This window comes from Canis lupus, chromosome 18, assembly GCF_048164855.1.
Source record: "Canis lupus baileyi chromosome 18, mCanLup2.hap1, whole genome shotgun sequence".
Classification (NCBI taxonomy): Eukaryota; Metazoa; Chordata; class Mammalia; order Carnivora; family Canidae; genus Canis; species Canis lupus.
The window spans coordinates 33,425,168-33,445,084 of NC_132855.1; the positions used below are offsets into that span (position 1 = coordinate 33,425,168).

Consider the following 19,917-nt stretch of genomic DNA (forward strand, 5'->3'; position numbering starts at 1 on the left):
CTTTATTCTTTATCAGCTTAAAATTGCCAACTAGCAACCAACTTGGTCTTTGGATAAATGCAGAAATGCTTTTGAGCTATTTATATTTTCTTCACCATCCATGGAATAATGTCATTCGGAACTAACTTAAATAAAAGAGACTCTATTTAACTCATGGAATATTTTTTGATCAAATAACTGATAGGGGGGCACTTGGGTGGCTCTGTCAGTTAAGCATCTGCCTTTGGTTCAGGTCATGATCCCAGGGTCCTGGGATTGACCCCCACGTTGGGCTCCCTGCTCAGTGTGGAGTCTACTTCTCCCTCTCTGCCCCCATCATGTTCTCCCTCTCTCTCTCAAATAAATAAATGAAATATTAAAAAAAAATAAAATAAAATAAAATAAAATAACTACTGGGCTCAGCTTCTGTACTCAAATGGTTCAAAAACTGTAAGTTGGTGAATTGTTTGGAAATTAAGGGACAGATTGAAAATACTGCCCCTCCATAAAATTCATAGAGTATAGAATATTTATATTATGATCCATAGGTAGACATGTAAGAGTCTGTGTCTTGATAAAAGAGGCTCTAATCTATGAGTAAGAAGTATGAGATTTCAGCCATGTCTTTGCCATAAATGGGCATTACCAGGGCTATCCTGGTAATGTCACTTAAAACTCCATGCCTCAGAGTCCTCTGTAAAGTGAAGAAAGTTTGGACAAATACATACTTTTTAAATTGAGCACTGAACACTCTAAAAGGGGTGATGATGGCCATTATTGGAGATGGCAGTTGGACCTCCATCAACCCCACTACCACCCTTTACCACCATCAGAGAAGATCCACATTTTGTATCTGTGTAAAATTTTGGTTGAAGACCACTTTCAAAATGTTGAAAAGATTTGACTATAGTATCTGTTTGATCAAATCCTATGACTCTGCATTTTTATTTCCATTGACAATATAGGTATACTTCTTTGCAAAGTAAATATAACTTCCTCTGATGTATTAAATAAGTATAAAAAAATCAGTGTGCCCCATAAGATACATATAGGACAATGATAACCTTATTTTATGCCTCTGGATGGGCAAACTCCTCTGCTTGGATAGATTTCTACAATTTTTTTCTTATAGCAATGCTTTACTATTTATATGTAAATAGTTTGAAAAGCCCTACATGGATTTTCAAAATTGGGTAAGAACTAACTAGCAACTGGCAGAAGGACATCTCTCTTTGAAATGGCTGAATTATATAATTGGTCCTTCAAAACACACACACACACACACACACACACACACACACACACATCTCCTTAGAAACATATCTGCATTTAGACAACTAAACACCATCAATGATCAGGAAAAACAAAGCAGGGTGGTAGAAGTACAGACCAGATTGGGAAAGGGGTGTGATTTTTCTGGTTCACTTCTCCCAGTTTGGAACAAAAATGGGATAGGCCTGGACCTCACTCAGTTAAAACTGCCTTAGAAGCCAGCACACAGATATGTGTGTGCAGGTGTGTGGGGGTGGAGCAGGGACCAGGAAGAAAAGGTTAAATCCCTGGGGAAGAGCCCAAAGGAAGCATTTTTATGCTAACTGCTGCAGTTTGAAAAGCTCAGAGAACCTGGGCGCCAATCCTCACACCACAAAGAGTAAACTAAACATAAAGATGTGAGGCACAGAGTGTTGTGAGAATCACAGAATGAGAGAGGTGAAGGCGTTAGAAAATACATTTCCTAAACAAAGCCCATCTCATGTCATGCAATTTTCAGGGCTTGCCACACTTTTGACGAACTGGAACCTATCCTTATCACTTTACCCTTAAAGTGAGCCACACCTCCTGGAAGATGGAAAATCTTGTGTGTGGGTGAGAAAAACAGGGGAAGGGGAAGCACTAAAGAATTTCAGTTACTTTGACGTGTTAGTGCTTTGGATGTAATGATGATTGTGTATTTTAGTAACTTCATGACATTTCTTTGGATAAAAAGACATATCCTCATGTCATACAAAACTAAAGAAAATTGAATTTTTAAAGTACTTTGTAGGCTCAGGGCACCTGGGTGGCTCAGTCCCTTATGTCTCTGCCTTTGGTTCAGGTCATGATCTCAGGGTCCTGGGACGAGTCCCGCATTGGGCTCTCTGATCAGCGGGGAGCCTGTTTCTGTCTCTCCCTCTGTTCCTCCCCTGTCGCTCAAGCTCTCTCTCTCTCTCAAATAAATAAATAAAATCTTTGAAAAAAAATGAATCAGTAATCAAAAAACTTTCAATAAACAAGTCCAGGACCGGATGTCTTCCCACATGAATTCTACCAAACATCTAAAGAAGAGTTAATATCTTCTCAAACCATTGCAAAAAATGGAAAAGGAAGGAAAACTTCCAAATTTATTCTATGAGGCCAGAATTGCCCTGATACCAAAACCAGATAGACACCACAAAAAAAGAGAACTACAGGCCAATATCTCTGATGAATATAGATGCAAAAATCTCCAACAAAATATTGGTAAACCAAATCCAACAACATATTTTAAAAGATCTTTCACCACAACCAAGAGAGATTTATTCTTGGGATTAGATATATTTTATATTATTTGAACTTTTTCTTCTGTATTTAAATATTCCACAAAAATTCTACCAATATATTATTGATAAATTAACTATAATTTTTCACAATACAAAGTCATAACTTAAAAGATCTACTACTCCTTCCTTAAGAATATACTTTTGAGGGGATTCCTGGGTGGCTCAGCGGTTTAGCACCTGCCTTTGACCCAGGGTGTGATCCTGGGGTCCTGGGATCGAGTCCCACATCGGACTCCCTGCATGGAGCCTGTTTCTCCCTCTGCCTGTGCCTCTGCCTCTCTCTCTCTCTGTGTGTGTCTTTCATGAATAAATAAATAAAATCTTAAAAAAAAAAAAAAGAACATACTTCTGAAATAAGGAAAAATTGGTTTTTTGCCAAAATTTGTAAGTGACTGGCCCCTAAGTTGAACTAAACATTGGTTTTTGCCCTCAGAATTGAGTTACATAAGCCTTTATTCCTGGTCTCTAGTCTCATAAGTCAAAAGAAGGTTAGATTTACCAAATTTATCAACTGTCACTATATAAAGGACCACTTAATGATTTTCACAAATTGAGATAAGCAATAGCAGGTTTTGACAATACGTGCGATTTGCCTAAAGAGAAATGCCATTATTCTCACTTTTATTAACAACATTGTGTTGGGAGGGAGAACCCATATATTCTTTAGATGTAAGAGAGGTAACAGGAAATTGGCTAGGAACTGAGTGACCCATGTGAAGATATGGAGATAGCTGAATACTCTGTTTGCAGATGTTTTCTTAGCCTATGAAGCAGAAGCAACCTGGATTTTTATCTATATGACCATAGAAATGTTACTTATCTCATGATCTCCTTCATTCAAACTTAGGGAAAAATCATAGATTGTATTTTAATCACGTAACTCCTCACAAAGATATTGGACATCTGACAACTCCCAAAGCTATCACCAACCAGGTGATGTTTTCACAGAAGGTACTTTTACTGTTTTGGGAGGATGGGACCACTAAAATATAATGTCTCTTGAGTTAAATTTCTCCTCGTATCCTAAGGCTGAAACTAGAATTTCTAAATGGACTATGAAAGAAATTAAACAGGCCATCAGGCAAGTTGGTTGCTTGTACAATTATATTTTAATATTTTATTTATTTATGAGAGAGAGAAAGAGAGCGTGCACACATATGCACACACAAGTGGCTGGGAGTCGCAAAGGGAGAGGGAGAAGCGGGCTTCCCACTGAGCAGGGGACCTGATGTGGGGCTCAATCCCAGGACCTCAGGATCATGACCTGAGCCAAAAGCAGATGCTCAACCAAGTGAGCCACCCAGGCACCCCCTTGTAGCATTTTTATTAGTCATTAATGATCCTAGTAGCCATGAATGCATTTGTATCTTTAAGTATATATTTTAAACCTAATGGATTATGTAAATAGATTTCAGATTAGCAGTTATATGACTACTGATTGTGAATGGGACATATTATTTTGCTGACACTACCACTAAAAACTAAATGAAAATCAGAAGCTCAAACCTATTAATTAAATTGACAACTCATATTTCAAAGTAAAAGATAATGGGGGATATGATTGTTTTAGGTGAGAGTCCCTGAAGAAAAGACTAAGAAGGAGAAATTTGTGTCATCTTACCGGGGAATGCTCTGGGGACAAATTCTCTATAAGGGAGTGAGAGAAGCAGGATGGAGCAGAAGATGGACTTCAGGGCAATAGAAGCTTCACCAGTTCCCACATACTGTTACGAAAGTGGAACAGCCTTTCAGGGTTGTCCTGGATGAAGCAATACGGCTGAGCTTCTATCTTCCCACTCCCCTGCCTCCACCACTCACTGGACATGGTCTACCTCTGGTGAGAGTTTGTAAACCTAGCTGAAGTAGCTCCTTCAACTGAGGGCAATGTCCCGAGGGGTACTCAAATGTGAGCCTTCAGCAGCTGGCACAGTGAGTACTTTGTTCATGAAGGAGGCATCTGGGTAGCACACCACAGCATCTACGAGAGAGATTAAATTTGGAGGAAGCCTAGGATTTTTAGAATTTTATTCCAAGTGAAGTAGCAATTATACTTAGTTTGGCAAACTAAAGAGTTTAAACATGAAACTTTAGCATCTCTAGAATAACAGTCATCACTATCTCTCATAAACAGATGTGAAATAAAATTCAGAGAAAGAGCTGTCAGAATAAATCATCATCTTAAAAAATAATTCCTAAGAAACCAATCATCTTTGGTGCTTTGATGGAATCCATGCAGCCAAATCTCTGGAATTTTGAACTGTAAACCTATCTTAGGACCTATCTCCAAATTATCTAATGAGAAGAACAATAAAACAGTAATCCTTGCTTCCTAACAATTTTTCATTTTAACCTGGTGTCCTAGTTCCCTGATTTGGAAGTGTGGTTTGGTTCCTAAAAGGGCCCATTCAGGTGAATGGCATGAATGGTGGAGCGTGAGGAAGAATATTGTGTACATAGTGGAATTAGACAGAGAAGACAAAGATTCTTAAGATGCTGGACAATTTTTTTCTCATATCTTTCCCATCTGTGAAACAGAGCAACATTTGCACTCAATCACAAGGCCCAAGGAGTCCATTCTCTCTTGATGCTAGAAGTAGCTCCAATTAGAAAATACCTAGGAAGTGTCTTACATCTTCTAGGCCCCAGAACGACTGAATTTAACAAATAAACTTTAAAAAAGGACAAGTACAGGACACTTTCTAAAAACCACAGTACAAGTTTATGTACTGTTTGAAATAAAAAAGTGCATATTTTCAGACTACATTGAATTTTCTTGAAACATTTCCTAACCTGAGGAGGGGAAATATTATTTGCCTGTGACCTGTGCTAAAGCAATATATTTCAATGGGATAGTACCTACACATGATATGAAAACTGTAAAGACTAATACCTTTCAAAGTTCTGGAAAAGAACAAAAGAAAAAAATAAGAATTGACTTGCATTTTAAAGTTACATTCTGAGTTGTGAAATAACGTCCTTGACAAAAGGGCTCTCCACTTTCATAAAATACAAAGATTTAAAGGAAATGGGTGCAGTGCACAAAGAAAATTTAAAGTGTCTATAGGAACATGGAATGGCATATTCTGCACATTCTTCTAGGTGCAAATAGGTTCTTTATAAGATGGTGTTTCCCCTGCTTTAGACGCCTCAGTTCAAGATCTGCCCTGCAAAATAGCCTTTCGAGCTTAGAAATTCAATTTTATGGTCCAAGATGGCTTACTCCCAAGAACACATATGCACACTAACAAAGGTCACAATAGACTGATAAATAAACCACCTAATTAATATACAGCAAGTGTCAACCAATGACACTCCACTAAACTGACCAACAGATTCTCTTTTCTTAGAAAACTATCAGGAAAGCCAAATCATCAGGAAGTAGCTGGATGAACGTGGAATATGATTTAGTTATTTAATGGAATCTTATTCTAATGGGCAGACACAGACTTCATTCTACACAAATGATATTTCTGAGAAGTCACAGGGAAACTCACATAAGCTGGGCAAGGCAGCATCTTCCCTGAATAAAGAGCTCTTTGATGGAATCTGGCAGCAATTATGTGATTATTCTTTTTCTACGATTCCATGGATAGACTCAAGTTTGGTTGGTACTGGAGTTTATATTTTGGTGCTCCCTGGTGGGAGGGGAAAAAGAATATAAAATTAGGTATAAAAGTGATGACTTATTTAGAATGACAAAAGAAATCACAAACATTCACAAATTTAGGAAGCTGGTAAATGCCAAAATCAACACTAAATCTACAAAAATCAGATATTTTTATTAATATTAACTAACTGCCTAATTCACCATTTAATATTCTCCCTGTATTTTTTACCCCTCCTGCATGCAACTATAATTCTGCAAGATCATTTTCTACAAAGAGAATAGAAAGATATTCAGTCTTTCCTCTAGCCCAGCGTAACAAAATTTGCTTTTTATCATAGAGGTTTCAAAGTTTATTTTAGTTTCTCAAGTTGTTACTGTGATGGCACATCTGTATTTCCCACCCTGTTTCTTGCTCAGGCATTACAGAACCAATGGGGGTTGGGGGAGCCAGTGGTAAGAAAACCCGAGCCCTTTGATCATGCAGGCCCACAAAGCCCCCTGCTGCTGCCAGGGCTCCAACAGGAACATCAACTGCCCCTGCCCCTGCAGCCCTGCAAGGAGGAAGCAGACAAGGCAGCCATGAATCTGGTTCAGGGAAGCCTCCAAACCACAGTTTGGCTTCTGCTCTAGATCTTTTTCTTGGAGCTAACTTAGTGCTAGGAGGTTCTCAGAGCCACATAGGCCAGGTGCCACTGTTGGTGCAGCAAAGCAGAGATACTGCTGGCTGCAGGGGCTCCGTCCTTGGCCCCAGGACTGAACCCAATCCCCCCAGCTTACAAGGGCCCCCTCACTGGGAAGTTGGGCCAGACGTTAGTGCCTCCTCATGCCTGCCCAGAGAATACCAAGGGCCTTCAGAGGAGCCTGGCAGATGTAGGTCCCCAACAAAAGCTTTGCCAGCCTCAGGTAAATCAAACCCTGCCTGACTCAAGTTAAAAAGTCTATGGAGGGAGCCATCCTTTCAAAAGGGAGGCATAGGGGCACCTGGATGGCCCAATTGGTTAAACACCTGCCTTTGGCTCAGGTGGTCCTGGGATGGAGCCCCGGTTAGGGGTTGGGGGGGCTCCCTGCTCAGTGGGGAGTCTGCTTCTCCCTCTCCTCCCAACTAGTGCTCTCTGTTGCTATCTCTCTCTTTCTCTCAAATAAACAAAATCTTGGGGGGGGGGGTAGGCATTTATAACACAGATTTTTAGGCCTCTCCCTCGAATTCTTTTCAGAATTTGTGGCAGGGCCCAGATTGTATTTTTGGTAAGTGCCCCTGGTGACACTTTGCTACATTTTGGAAACAGGGCTTTAAGGCAAGTAGTAAGTCTCAACTTTGAAATTTTAAGTGTGGCTGAAATATTTTAAATCTCAATAGGCAATGTTATTGCCCTCATTTCCACCTTTCTAAGGCATGACTGTGTGGCCATGTATGTGTGGATGGTGGTGGTGTGAGTGTGTATATGTGTGGTGTGCATGAGAATGTATGGGTACATGTGGACTGGTGTGTGCATTTGTGTGCCATGAGGGATATATGTGGCCTCTAGAGCTGTGTGTGTATGTGAGTGATGCATGTGGAAGTGTGTGGCTGTGTGAAGTGTGTGTTGGAGGCCTGAGAGAAAAAAAGGAAGAACAGCTCACTCTCATTGCCACCTATTGTGTATAAGGAATATCTTGACAATGAAGACTTTCATTTGTGCTAGAAACATATGACTCATTTCTGAGGGAGGTAAGGAAGATTCACTTTGAACTAGCCCTTCTTAAAAGAGTTGTCTTTTAAATTGATACCGCTTTTCCTCATCTGGATTTCTACTTATTACCAGGTTCTTATGATTAGCTGTTATTAAGCTGAGCCTCCCCCAATACAAGTCTCATAATTAAGTTCAAAGAACAATATTGTTTTTCAAAAGAAAACTAGGTACTTCAAATAGTAGCACAAAGCTAGAATGACATTACCCATAAACATCTATTTTGTTTTCTGTATGTAGATAATTTGATCTGGTGAATCAATGAGCTAAATTAACTTAAAAATAATAGTAATACAGTAATTGCCTTTATCTTTTACTTGAAAAGCTCTACTCAAATTAAAGGTATTAGCTGTGGCATTTGCAAAACAAAGTATAACTTGGTCAATCTTTGTGTCCATTACAAATGGAAAATAACAAGCAACAATTTATTAGGAGCCCATTTAGTCAGTGGCAGACCAGAAGCACACCTGCCTAAATGTCTATTTGGCCTTGTGCATTATTTTCTCTTACCTTGAAGATAAAAGTTTATGGGCACCAGAAGCAGGGAGGCCTGTGTTTGAATTCTTGTTCCACCACATAGTTGAGGTTTTTGTCACCTACAAATTATGGGTAACAGTCCCTACGTTATAGGTTTGAAAAAAGTTTAGATGGGATTTAGCAAACACCTGTCTATAATAATAAATGCTACTACATTTCCTGTTTTCTCGGGCCCTTGCTTGGTTCTAGTACTACACTGTTCTCCACCCCTTAAACACCATTTCACAAAACGTATTCACTCAAAAAATACTTCACAATTTTTGGCACCTTCACATAGCATTATATATCATATTATGATATATAATTTTATTTATTTATTCATGAGAGGCACAGAGAGAGACACACAGTCAGAGGGAGAAGCAGGCTCCATGCAGGGAGCCCATCATGGGACTCGATCTCAGGTCCCCAGGATCACGCTCCAGGCCGAAGATGGCGCCAAACTTCTGGGCCACCAGGGCTGCCCTATCTTATATATTTTATTTCACATAATGTTTTCTTTAAGTAAGTACACATTTCCCTTAATCACCTTAAACAATATGGATGTGAAATCATGAGTTTAAAATTTAGCTGTATTGTAATACACACTAATGTAAATATATAACTATTTAAAAAAACTTACCCACGCGACATTGGGGTGCAAGTACCATATGTTCTATATTCTGTGCCACTCAGATACAAGCATCATATTTTAGCAAGCATTGATGGAAAGTGATGAAGTCTCTAGATTTGTCAGTGAAAAGGATTCTGTTCCTTTAGCTCATGGCCTATCCTTATAGCCCAGGAATAGATGCTGCTGCTGCTGCTGCTAAGTCTATGGCATACATTTACCAAGACCACAAAACTACTTTGAAGGCCTGGAATGAAGCCATTAATAAATTCCAAGAATATGTCAAAGCCAGGTAACTATACTTTCCAACTAAATGAACCTGGTTCTTACATACATTGAGTGGTATATACGAAGGTATCTTGGCCATGCAGCTTATCTGTGTGAAAAAATATAAGTACTCCTGTAGCAAATCCATAATCATATATCTGTCACCTCCAGAACACAAAATAGTAAGAAAGCTCATTATATGTGAGTAGAAAACACAATTAAAAGTTATGAGATATCTTTAAGCTTTAAGCTAGAAGTTGTTTTCTAGGCCAGAGGCACCCATAAATAGGTCAATCTGCATGTTACCTAGCATATTAACATGAAAGGTAAATTTAGTAATTTTAGTACATCATCTAAATAATTCTTGCTCTCTGTTTAAGATGACTAGGTATGTTTTAAATATACTGGTTAAGCTACAAGTTTATCACAGACAGAAAAATCAGAAGAGAAAATCCATTAAAGAGGGACAAAAGGATATATGAGTTTATCAGTGGGTTTGATGGCCTGTGGTAATCAGCATTCTCTGAGAAGAACCAGAAGTCATGTCACAGCTTCTGGTGAATGGATCACAGGGAAAACTTTTAAGTTAGAAGCTGTCATTAGGGTGATTACTGATACTTTCGCGTAGGAGATATGATGATGATGATCAGATCTTCTAAAGTATGCAAAACCCTAGGACTGTAAAATTCCTATGGAAGATAAGTGGATAGTCACAGTAAATGTATGACACCCTCATATTTTCAGAATGAGAAGTCTTTTTTTTTCATAAATAGGAAACCTAATTTCACATTTAGACATAAAAATCTATCTCACTTTGGAAAAAATAAAAACCATGAAAACTAGGTTTTCAGGAATTCCTTGGGACATGCCTGTGTTCCCTTTTTAATCAATTTCTGAACTGTGACATTTTAATTGTGGAATAGAAATCAATTCCATTTGCCATAGTGAAACTCAAGACAGTGCTGGAAAATCAGCCAACATGGACTTTTTCAAGCCAATTCCAATTTAGCCAAGAAAAGCCAGGCATTTAGAAATTCTAACCAAGAACATTAGGAAAAATACAAATATGTGTCATTTCAACACATTCTCTGTGTGACAGAAACCAGCATTATTATCCTTTCTTTCAACAAAATTTCGTGTGCATAAAAATAAAATGTAAACACAGCTGTTCCCTGTTCATAATAACAGATGAATTTCTGAGAAGAAGTTAATCAAATATTTTAATAGAAAATCATATTTTACATACTCTAGGGCAGTATGACAGTGGCTCCCTGCTTTTTATTTATTTTTTTTTATTTTTTATTTTATTTTTTTTGCTCCCTGCTTTTTAGATTTCAGTAACTATATTTTTGAAAAACCTTTTAGAAAACTAAATTGGGATAAAATACACACAAAAATAAAATATATAAATTTTAAAACTTGCAAAGATATAATTCATAATAAAGAATAATACTTCCCAAGAAAATATCTGGTAATGAACCTGTCTAAATTAACAGATGTTATCAAGTTTTGGATAGATAAAAAACAGATGATAGATAGATAGATGATAGAGAGAGAGGGAGATGATAGATAGATATACTCTTACATTGGATTGTGCATTTAAAAAAAATAATTTTTCTAAAACATTTGACTTATATCATAAGATCTCTACCAGTTGAACTCTTTCTTCTATTTTGGGGGGAAGTTATATTACTTGACAGAGGTAATAAGGTAATAAATTATTTTTTAAACTATTGAATCATCAAGCTGCCTGATGTGAACACATTTTAAACATGGCTTAATTCACTTCAAGAATTATAACTTTTCAGACTTTGAACCATATATCACTAATATTTTTCACTTCTTATTTTGAAATAATTATACAATTACAGGAAGTTGCAAAAGAAAAAAAGGTACAGGAAGATTCCGTGCACCCTTCACCCAGCCTACCCCAATATTAACATCTTATATAACCTCAGTACAATATGAAAACCAGGTAATTGATATTGGGACAAACTATGGGCCTTTTTCAGATTTTACTAGTTATACATGCATTCCTTTGTGTGCATGTGTGTGTTTAGTTCTATGAAATTTTATCATGTATAGATTCATGTTTCCATCACTACAGTCAAAATATAAAATGGTGCTATCATCACATAACTCCCATGTGCTACCCCTCTATAGCTACAGCCACCCCCATCCCTAACCCATGGCAACTACTAAGCTGGTCTCCCTTTTTATGTCATTTAACAAATGTTATATAAATAGAACCATATAGTATGTAACCTTCTGAGATTACCTTTTCTCACTTAGAATAATTTCTTTGAGGTTCATGCAAATTATTGTGCATATCAATAGTCCACTTCTTTTTTATTGCTGATTAGTATTCCATGGTATGGATGTTCAACCATTTACCTATTGAGGGGCATTTAGTTAACTTCCAGTGGTTGGCTATTATAGCTGCCAAGAACACTTAGGTAAAATCTCTCTCTCTCTGTGAAATAAGTTTCATTTCTCTGAGATATATACCCACGGACACAATGAATGGCTGTATTGTAAGTCCATTACTTAGTTTAAAGAATTGCCAGGTTATTTCCAGAGTGTCCATGTCATTGATACGCCTTGTATGAGTGATGTGTGAGTGATCCTGTTACTCTGCATCAGCACTTGGCATTGCCACTATTTGTTATTCTGGTAGGTATGTGGTGGTATTGTATGTTGGTTTTAAAATGCATTTCTCTAATGGCTGATGATTAACATCTTTTCATGTGTTTATTTGCCATCTTTATAACCTCTCTGGTGAAACATATGTACCTATCTTTTGCCCATTTTCTAAATGGATGGTTGAAGTTGGAGAAAGCAAGAGAGAGAGAGAGAACTTTAAAGCAATTTATATATTCTAGATACAAATCTTTTGTCATGTATGTATTTTCTATCTGTGGCTTGACTTTTCATTTTCTTAAATGAAAAGAGGATTTCACAGAACCAGAGATTTCATTTTGATGAAATTCAATTTCTCCATATGTTTTTAAGAACACTTTTCCCCTCTATTTACTATGTAATGCACAATTTTCAGTTATGCTTTAAGTGTAGAACATTGTCTTCAATAAACCTTTTGAATTTTGTATCACAGTTCTTAACTTTAAATACCTTGTAATTGTGATAGCTTTATAGAATTATTCCAGAGGATAACTCCATCTACTATCCACTCTGAGGATTATTTTTATTGCTTTCATTAAACCTCAACTGACCTATGAATATTGTTTCTGTTTCTCTCAATGAGAGCTTTGCCATCTACAGTGGCAGGTGCAGAGACCAGCCAGTCAGGCAGCCCACATTGCAGTGTCAAGTCCATTAAATTAGAATCAGGATAGGAAGGTGGATTCAGGTCTGGTTACTGTTTTAGCAAAATGATTTTGAGCTGTATTTCATGATGGGAGAGGAAACAAGAAAAATTAAACCTTCATAGAAATAAAACTTTAAGAATCATTTGACAAGTGTCGAGGAAGAGACCACCCCTCTGATATCTAATATAAACTTGAATTTCTTACTTGCTAAGGGGCAACTGTGTTGGTAGGACACAGTCTCTCTAAGCAAAGAACCCAGTTTATATCACATTTAAGAAAAGTGAGTTTGGAGATTGGCTGATTTTCCAAAGTTAGGAGAATTGAAACAATACTGTTGCATGGAGTTGCAGGACGGGTAGACTAGAATTGAATTAAAATCTCTTCTGTGGTCACTTATTATGGTTTAGAACTAAAGCTGAAGTATCAGTTTTTCTCTTATAAACCTAGAGTAGGTGGGGTTTTTTTTAATACATTCTTTTTAAAAAGTTTCAGTCCCCATCTCACACCTATTGAATCAGGGTCTCTGGTAATACCCAGGTATTGCTAGCTAGCTAGACAGACAGACAGACATATAGACACACATATAGAAAGGAGGAGAGGAGAGAAGTAACCCAGTTATGTACTTCCTGTTTAAAGTAAAGCATTGTGAAACTGACTTGGGCTTGTTAGTTTTGAGACCATTGGAAAATCTTGAGATGGAGCAAAACAAATGAGGAAATGCATGGAATGGAGGCTGCAGTCTCTACAAGACTTATTGGAGCCAGCAAAGGCATCAAGAGCATTAACTGGGATGATTCCCCCTGTATATCCTCAAAAGCAAGGCACCCTGTTCTTATCTCTAATTCTTTCTTTTTCCTCCATAAAGGGTCTGAGTCATGGAGAAAGAAAATCCTGTTTGGCCTCTCATTTATCCCTCAGAGAGAAGACATATGCACACCATACACTGAGTCACATACTTTGAAGTCAAAGTTCCTTTTTTATTATTGCAAAACAAGTGAGTCTTAAGATAAATTAGAGTAATTTGAGTTAGTTATTGAATCTTTTAGTAGACCAATTGTGCCCCTTGGGATACTTAGTCCTATTAATAGTTCAAATTTGTATGTTCCAATTGAATCAGCCCTATTTTCAGCCATCTAAACTCCCTACCTAATCATCTGCTCACTTATATTTGACCCTGGGATATTTTCAACTTAATTACTCTTTTAAAAATGTTTCATTCAAAAAAAAAAAAAGCTAACTCAGGGGCACCTGGTTAAGCCTGGTTCAGTTGGTTAAGCATCTGGTTTCAGGGCAGATTATGATCCCAGGGTCCTAGGATCAAGTCCCTCATCAAGCCCCCACCTCAGGCTCCTTGCTCAGCAGGCAGCCTGCTTCTCCCTCTGCTCCTCACCCCACTCATGCTCTCTCTCTCTCTCTCTCTCTCTCTCTCAAATAAATAAATAAAATATTTTTAAAAAATATCTAACTCAGTAATACATGTGTTAAATCAAATATAAATAATTTCATTAAAAAAATTTAAAAGCAAGAGAAATCTCTTTTCTCACCCCCTCACAAATCCTCTCCACAAAGGCAACAACTTTTAACTGGTTTTGGTTTTTCTTCTGGTTATATCCAGAGCTATTTTTTTAATATGATTACTGTGTTAGTTTTCCAGAGCTGCTATAACAAATTAGCACAAACTAGGTGGCTGAAAATAACAAATTCATTCAGTCTCTCTGTGAAGACTAGAAGTCTAAAATCTAAGTGTTGGCAGGGCCATCCTCCCACTGAAGGCTCTAGAAAAGAATCATTCCTTGTTTCTTTCTACCTTCCAATTATATCACTCCGATTTCTGCTGACAAAAGCAATATTAATATTAAGATTTCTAACACACAGAAAAATTGTGTTAATTTTTCATTTTTAAAATTAATTAATTAATTAATTTAATTTAAATTAAAATTGTTTATGTACATCTGCATTCAATCTCCCACCCTGAACCAGAGAATACTTTTCTTTTACTATAGATTAGAGCTTCCTTTCCTATAATTTCATATAAATGGAGTTATGCAGTATGTGTTTTGTGTCTGGATTCTTTCCCTTAGAATGTTTTTGAGATTTAACCACATGGTTACTGTATCAGTACTGTAGTTTGCTCCATTGTATGGTTATATCACAACTTGTTTATTTATTTTGCTATTAACATTTCCACTTTGGGATGATTTTGAATATGTTGCAATGAACATTCAGGTACAAATCTTTACATGGACATTGGTTCTTATTTATCTTAAATCTTAAAAATCTAGAACTGGCCTTGTTGGGTTGTATGCTTTTTGTTCAAAGTTGACAAACTATTTTCCAAAGTAGTTGTACCACTTTATAATCCAATTGGTAAATATGAGAGTTCTAATTGTTTCAACACCTTGCCAAAACTTAGCATTATCATCCTTTTAATTTTAGCTATGCTAATCGAGGTATAGTGATTTTATTTTGCATTTCCCTCATGATATTTAAAATCTTTTCAGTGTTCACTGGTCATTTAAAAATCTCTTTTTGTGAAGTACCTTTTTAAATATTTTGTGCTTGTTTTTAATTGGGTTGCTTGCCTTATTATTGAGTTCTAACAATTAGTCAACTTTTTTTTTTTAAGATTTTATTTATTTATTCATGACAGACACAGAGAGAGAGGCGAAGACACAGGCAGAGGGAGAAGCAGGCTCCATGCAGGGAGCCTGACGTGGGACTCGATCCCAGGTCTCCAGGATCACACCCCGGGCTGAAGGTGGCACTAAACTGCTTGGCCATGGGGGCTGCCTTCAAATCTTTTTAGATGTAGTCCTTTGTCAGATATATTATACCCTAATATTGCTGGAATACATTCTAATGATATGTCCTAAGAAGGGATAAATACTGCAGTCTTTGGGTACCTAAAAATATTTTTATTTTCCCTTAGTTATGTTTTAAAAATTCACTTAGTAAAAAATAAAAATTTTAAAATAAAAATTTGACTAAGTATAGAATTTATTTTTAGATTTTTTTCCTCAGAACTTTGAATTGTTTTCTAATATTAGGGTTAGTGTTGAGAAGTATACCTATTTTTCCTCTTTTAACCAACTATAGTTGATTTTCTTTTTCCTCTTCAGAAACATTTAAGTTTGCTACTTTTTTCTCATTTGTGAACTTTTCTATTTCTCTGTCTTCTTGTTGGACTGTTTTCAACAACTAACCTAAGTACTCAGTGGGTCTTATCAACTTGAACCCGAATTAGTTCTTCACTAATGGTTGGGAGCATAGCCCCCTGTGTTATACTACTGTCCTGGCTTCAGGCCACTGGGAATGATTTATAATTTATCTGATATGAGGATTTAGTTGTTTAATACAGTTAAGTAAAGTAACAAAGTATTACTATTGTTAATATTAGTTGTAATATTATCAGTATGATTACCATTAGTAGTAATATTAGTATCTCTTTGATAGTGTTCTCCCATCTGTTTTCTTTTTCTAGGAGAACAATTATTTACATGATGGTCTCCTCGGGTTGATTCCCTATTTTTAAAATTTTTTTCATGTGTTCTTTCAGTCTTTTTGTTATGCTTTCTGCATAATTTCATTGATTTATCCTTCAACATTAATATTACTATACTTGGCAATTAAGTTTTTAACTTTTAAGGGCTCTTATTCTTGTTTCTTTTCCTTGCATTCTGTCCTTTTTTTATGGATACAATCCTCCTTGACTCTAAGAATACATACTAGAATTTGGGGCTTTGTAATTTGTTTTTTCATTACTTATTTGCCTTTAATCTTCTGTTTTATAAATTTTCTTGTACTCCAAAGTAATTTTTAAGATTTGTTTCGCTTGGACTTTCATTTTACAAGCAAGTGTTTATCAACTATGTAGTGATTCGTGATTTTCTGTCTATATTTAATTAATTCACCACATTACTAATGAAGAGCTGGGTATATAATAGAATTTGTTGATCATTGGCCTTTCTTCACCTGTAGCCCTTTCACTATTCTAGGTGTGACTTTCCCCACTATACATCCTCAAATACACCCTTTCCCAGATTCCAGAAATCTCTAGATATAAGTACTATGCAGATGTATTCCTTATATTCATCTCATTTGTGTGAGTTTATATCCCTTTATGTTTCCTCATTCTCATTATAATGTGGTCACAAGAAAAAGCAATTTTAAATATGTGAGCTCACTATACTGTCTTCCTTGACATCTATTCTTTGTTGTTCACTTGTTTGTGAACTGTGGTATTATTTATTTAGTTGGATTTTAAAATTTTAAAATTTTCAAACCCAGTCAAAATTGAGGGAGTAAGACAAACAACCATATATCGCTCACTTGCATTCAAGGATGTGCACACTGTCACAGCTGCTCCATCTTTCTATATATACATGAAGACATACTTCCCTTTTGCTAAACCACTTGAAAATAGGTGACACACATCCTGACATTTTACTTCTAAATGCCTCAGAATGTCTTTCCAAAATGAAAATGTTTTCCCACATAACCATACCACCATTAGCACTTCTAAGAAAAAAAATTAACACAAATACATTATCCAACTTTCCAGACCATTATAAAATTTTCTCAATTATAATGAAAATATCTTCAGTCAAGTTTTAGGCAATGCAAATGGCCCTTACATCTCTTTAGAACTCCCAGCCTGGAACATTGTCCTACGTCCCTCTCTTCTTTATGAAATTTAATTCTTTGAAGAGTCAACTCTTCTCTTTAACACAGGCATACCTCAGACATACTATGGGTTCAGTTCCAGAATACTGCAATAAAGCAAGTCAAATGATTTTTTTGTTTTTGTACTGCATATAAAAGTTATGTTTACGAACAAGTGGTGGTAGAAAGGGAGGTGGGCGGGGGGTGGGGGTGACTGGGGTGATGGGCACTGAGGGGGGCACTTGATGGGATGAGGACTGGGTGTTATTCTATATGTTGGCAAATTGAACACCAATAAAAAATAAATTTAAAAAAAGTTATGTTTACACTATAGTGTAGTCTAGTAAGTATACAATAACATTATGTCTAAAAGAAACAATGTGGGGATGCCTGGGTGGCTCAGTGGTTGAGCATCTGCCTTCCACTCAGGGCATGATCCTGAGGTACTGGGATCAAGTCCTCCATTGGGCTCCCCACAGGGACCCCGCTTCTCCCTCTGCCTATGTTTCTGCCTCTCTCTCTCTGTGTGTCTCTCATGAATAAATAAATAAAAATAAAAGAAACTATGTGTATACCTTAATTAAAGGATACTTTATTGCTAAAAAATGTGAGCCATCAATTGAGCTTTCACTAAATCACAACCTTTTTGCTGATGGACCAGGTCTTGACCGGATGCTGATGGTCAATAACTGATCAGTGTGGTGGTAGCCGAAGGCTGGGGTAGCTATGGCAATTTCTTAAAATAAGACAACAATGAAGTTTGCCAATCCATAGAGTCTTCCTTTCACAAACAATTTCTCTGTAGCATGTGATGCTGTTTGATAACATTTTACCCAGAGTGGAACTTCTTTCAAGATTGGAGTCAATTCTTTCAAGCCCAACTGCTGCTCTATCAAGTAAGTTCATATACTATTCTAAATACTTTGTTGTCATTTCAAAAATTTTCACAGCATCTTCACCAGGAGTACATTTCATCTTAAGAAATCACTCTCTTTGCTCATTCATAACAAGTAACTCCTCCTCCATTCAAGTTTTATCATGAGATTCCAGCAGTTCAGTCCCATGTTCGGGCTTCACTTCTAATTCTAGTTCTCTTGCTATTTCTACTACATCTGCAGTTACTTCCTCCACTGAGCTCTTGAAGTCCTCAGATTCTAAAAAATGCAGTATCTGTGATGCACAATAAAGCAGAACATAATAAAATGAGATGTGCCTGTAATGTCTTCCTGTATGGGTCTACTTCTCTTCCAAAATAAGATAATAAAAGTAAACTCCTCCAAATTCCTCAAACTACTTTTCTCCTAGATGCTTGCAGTAGCTCCTTTGCCCTACTAAATTATACTTTTTCAGGACCCTCATTTTATCTACAATATGGTTTTAAGTACCACCAAGCCATTTTTCACACTACGTTAACTGCAAATATACTGAAGCAAAGCCTTATTGTCATTGCTCCTCTGGTATCAAGATCACTCATATACACTCCTATGTAGAGTGTTTTCTTTCTATTGAAATATTAGAGGTCTGCTTCGAGTTCATACACACACAGGCAAATGTACAAATGTTTATACTCTAAACTAGTTATGGATAAGAGTTTGCCTTATTATGCTTTAGAGAAAAGTTTCCCTTTGGTAACTAATGTGTATTTGGTTCTTATATTTCAAGTTAGTATTTCTGAAAATTTCAATGATCTAATAATTTCAGTGAAACCCAGTATAATTTCTTGTTCAGTATCCTCAATTCAAAGGCAGATTAAAACACACATACACACAAAAAAAATAAAATAAAATAAAAAATAAAAAAAATAAACAAAACCAGAAACAGAAATTGTGTGCAGCATTAGCAAACTGAAACCCTACTTAGGAAATATAGCAGGATAACATGAACTAGTATTTCCGACTTTAGACAAAGGGAAATGAAATCCCCTATCCTGTTAATAAAGTATACTATAGAAGAGATTAAAATAAATAAACTAGATGCTTAACTTCTTAAATAAAATTTATGATAAAAGAAATGTTGTTTCTCTCCTTTCCTTCACCCATTGAAAATAAGAGTGAGGGGGTACCTGGGTGGCTTCATCAGTTAAGCCTCTGCCTTAGGCTCAGGTCATGATACTGGGGTACTGGGATCAAGCCCTGCATCAGGCTCCCCACTCAAGCAGGGAGTCTGTTTTTCCCTCTGCCCTTCCCCTCTGCTTGTGCTCTCTCTTTCATAAATAAATAAATAAATAAATAAATAAATAAATAAATAAAGTATTGACATGACTTTCAGTGAATTTTTAGAGATTTAATCTAATAAGACAGGAAAAGAATTTTGTTGAGGCATAAAAAACAGTAGTGTTGAATATACTTCTGAGAGACTGGTAGCCACACAGTTATAAACCATGAGAGCTTTTTGGTTCATACATGCATTTTTAATTAGATAAATGAAACAATTTAGAGACTAACTGGAATTATTTTATAACTATTTAGCCAGTTCTTTAGGGAAATTTCCAGTGGGATGATTGAAGAATTTGTCATTTTGCTTCCATGAACCATTATAAGGTTCACTCAAATATTCAGTGATTCTAAGGATTTGGTGGGGGAAATAGTTGATTAGTATCTGTAAAATTAATTTGTAGTATTTGCTT

General features: G+C 36.4%; 1 long non-coding RNA gene across 9 annotated transcripts in view; it reads right to left on the bottom strand.

Annotated features, from left to right (window-relative positions):
* Positions 1 to 19,917, bottom strand: part of LOC140608957 (uncharacterized) — a 562,604-nt gene that overhangs the window by 478,275 nt on the left and 64,412 nt on the right. For all 9 annotated transcript variants that reach the window (XR_012010955.1, XR_012010948.1, XR_012010953.1 and 6 more), the window contains 2 exons: positions 8,403 to 8,488; positions 6,053 to 6,193 (listed from right to left, as the gene is read on the bottom strand). This is a non-coding gene — a long non-coding RNA (uncharacterized lncRNA). The remainder of the gene's footprint in view (positions 1 to 6,052; positions 6,194 to 8,402; positions 8,489 to 19,917) is intronic.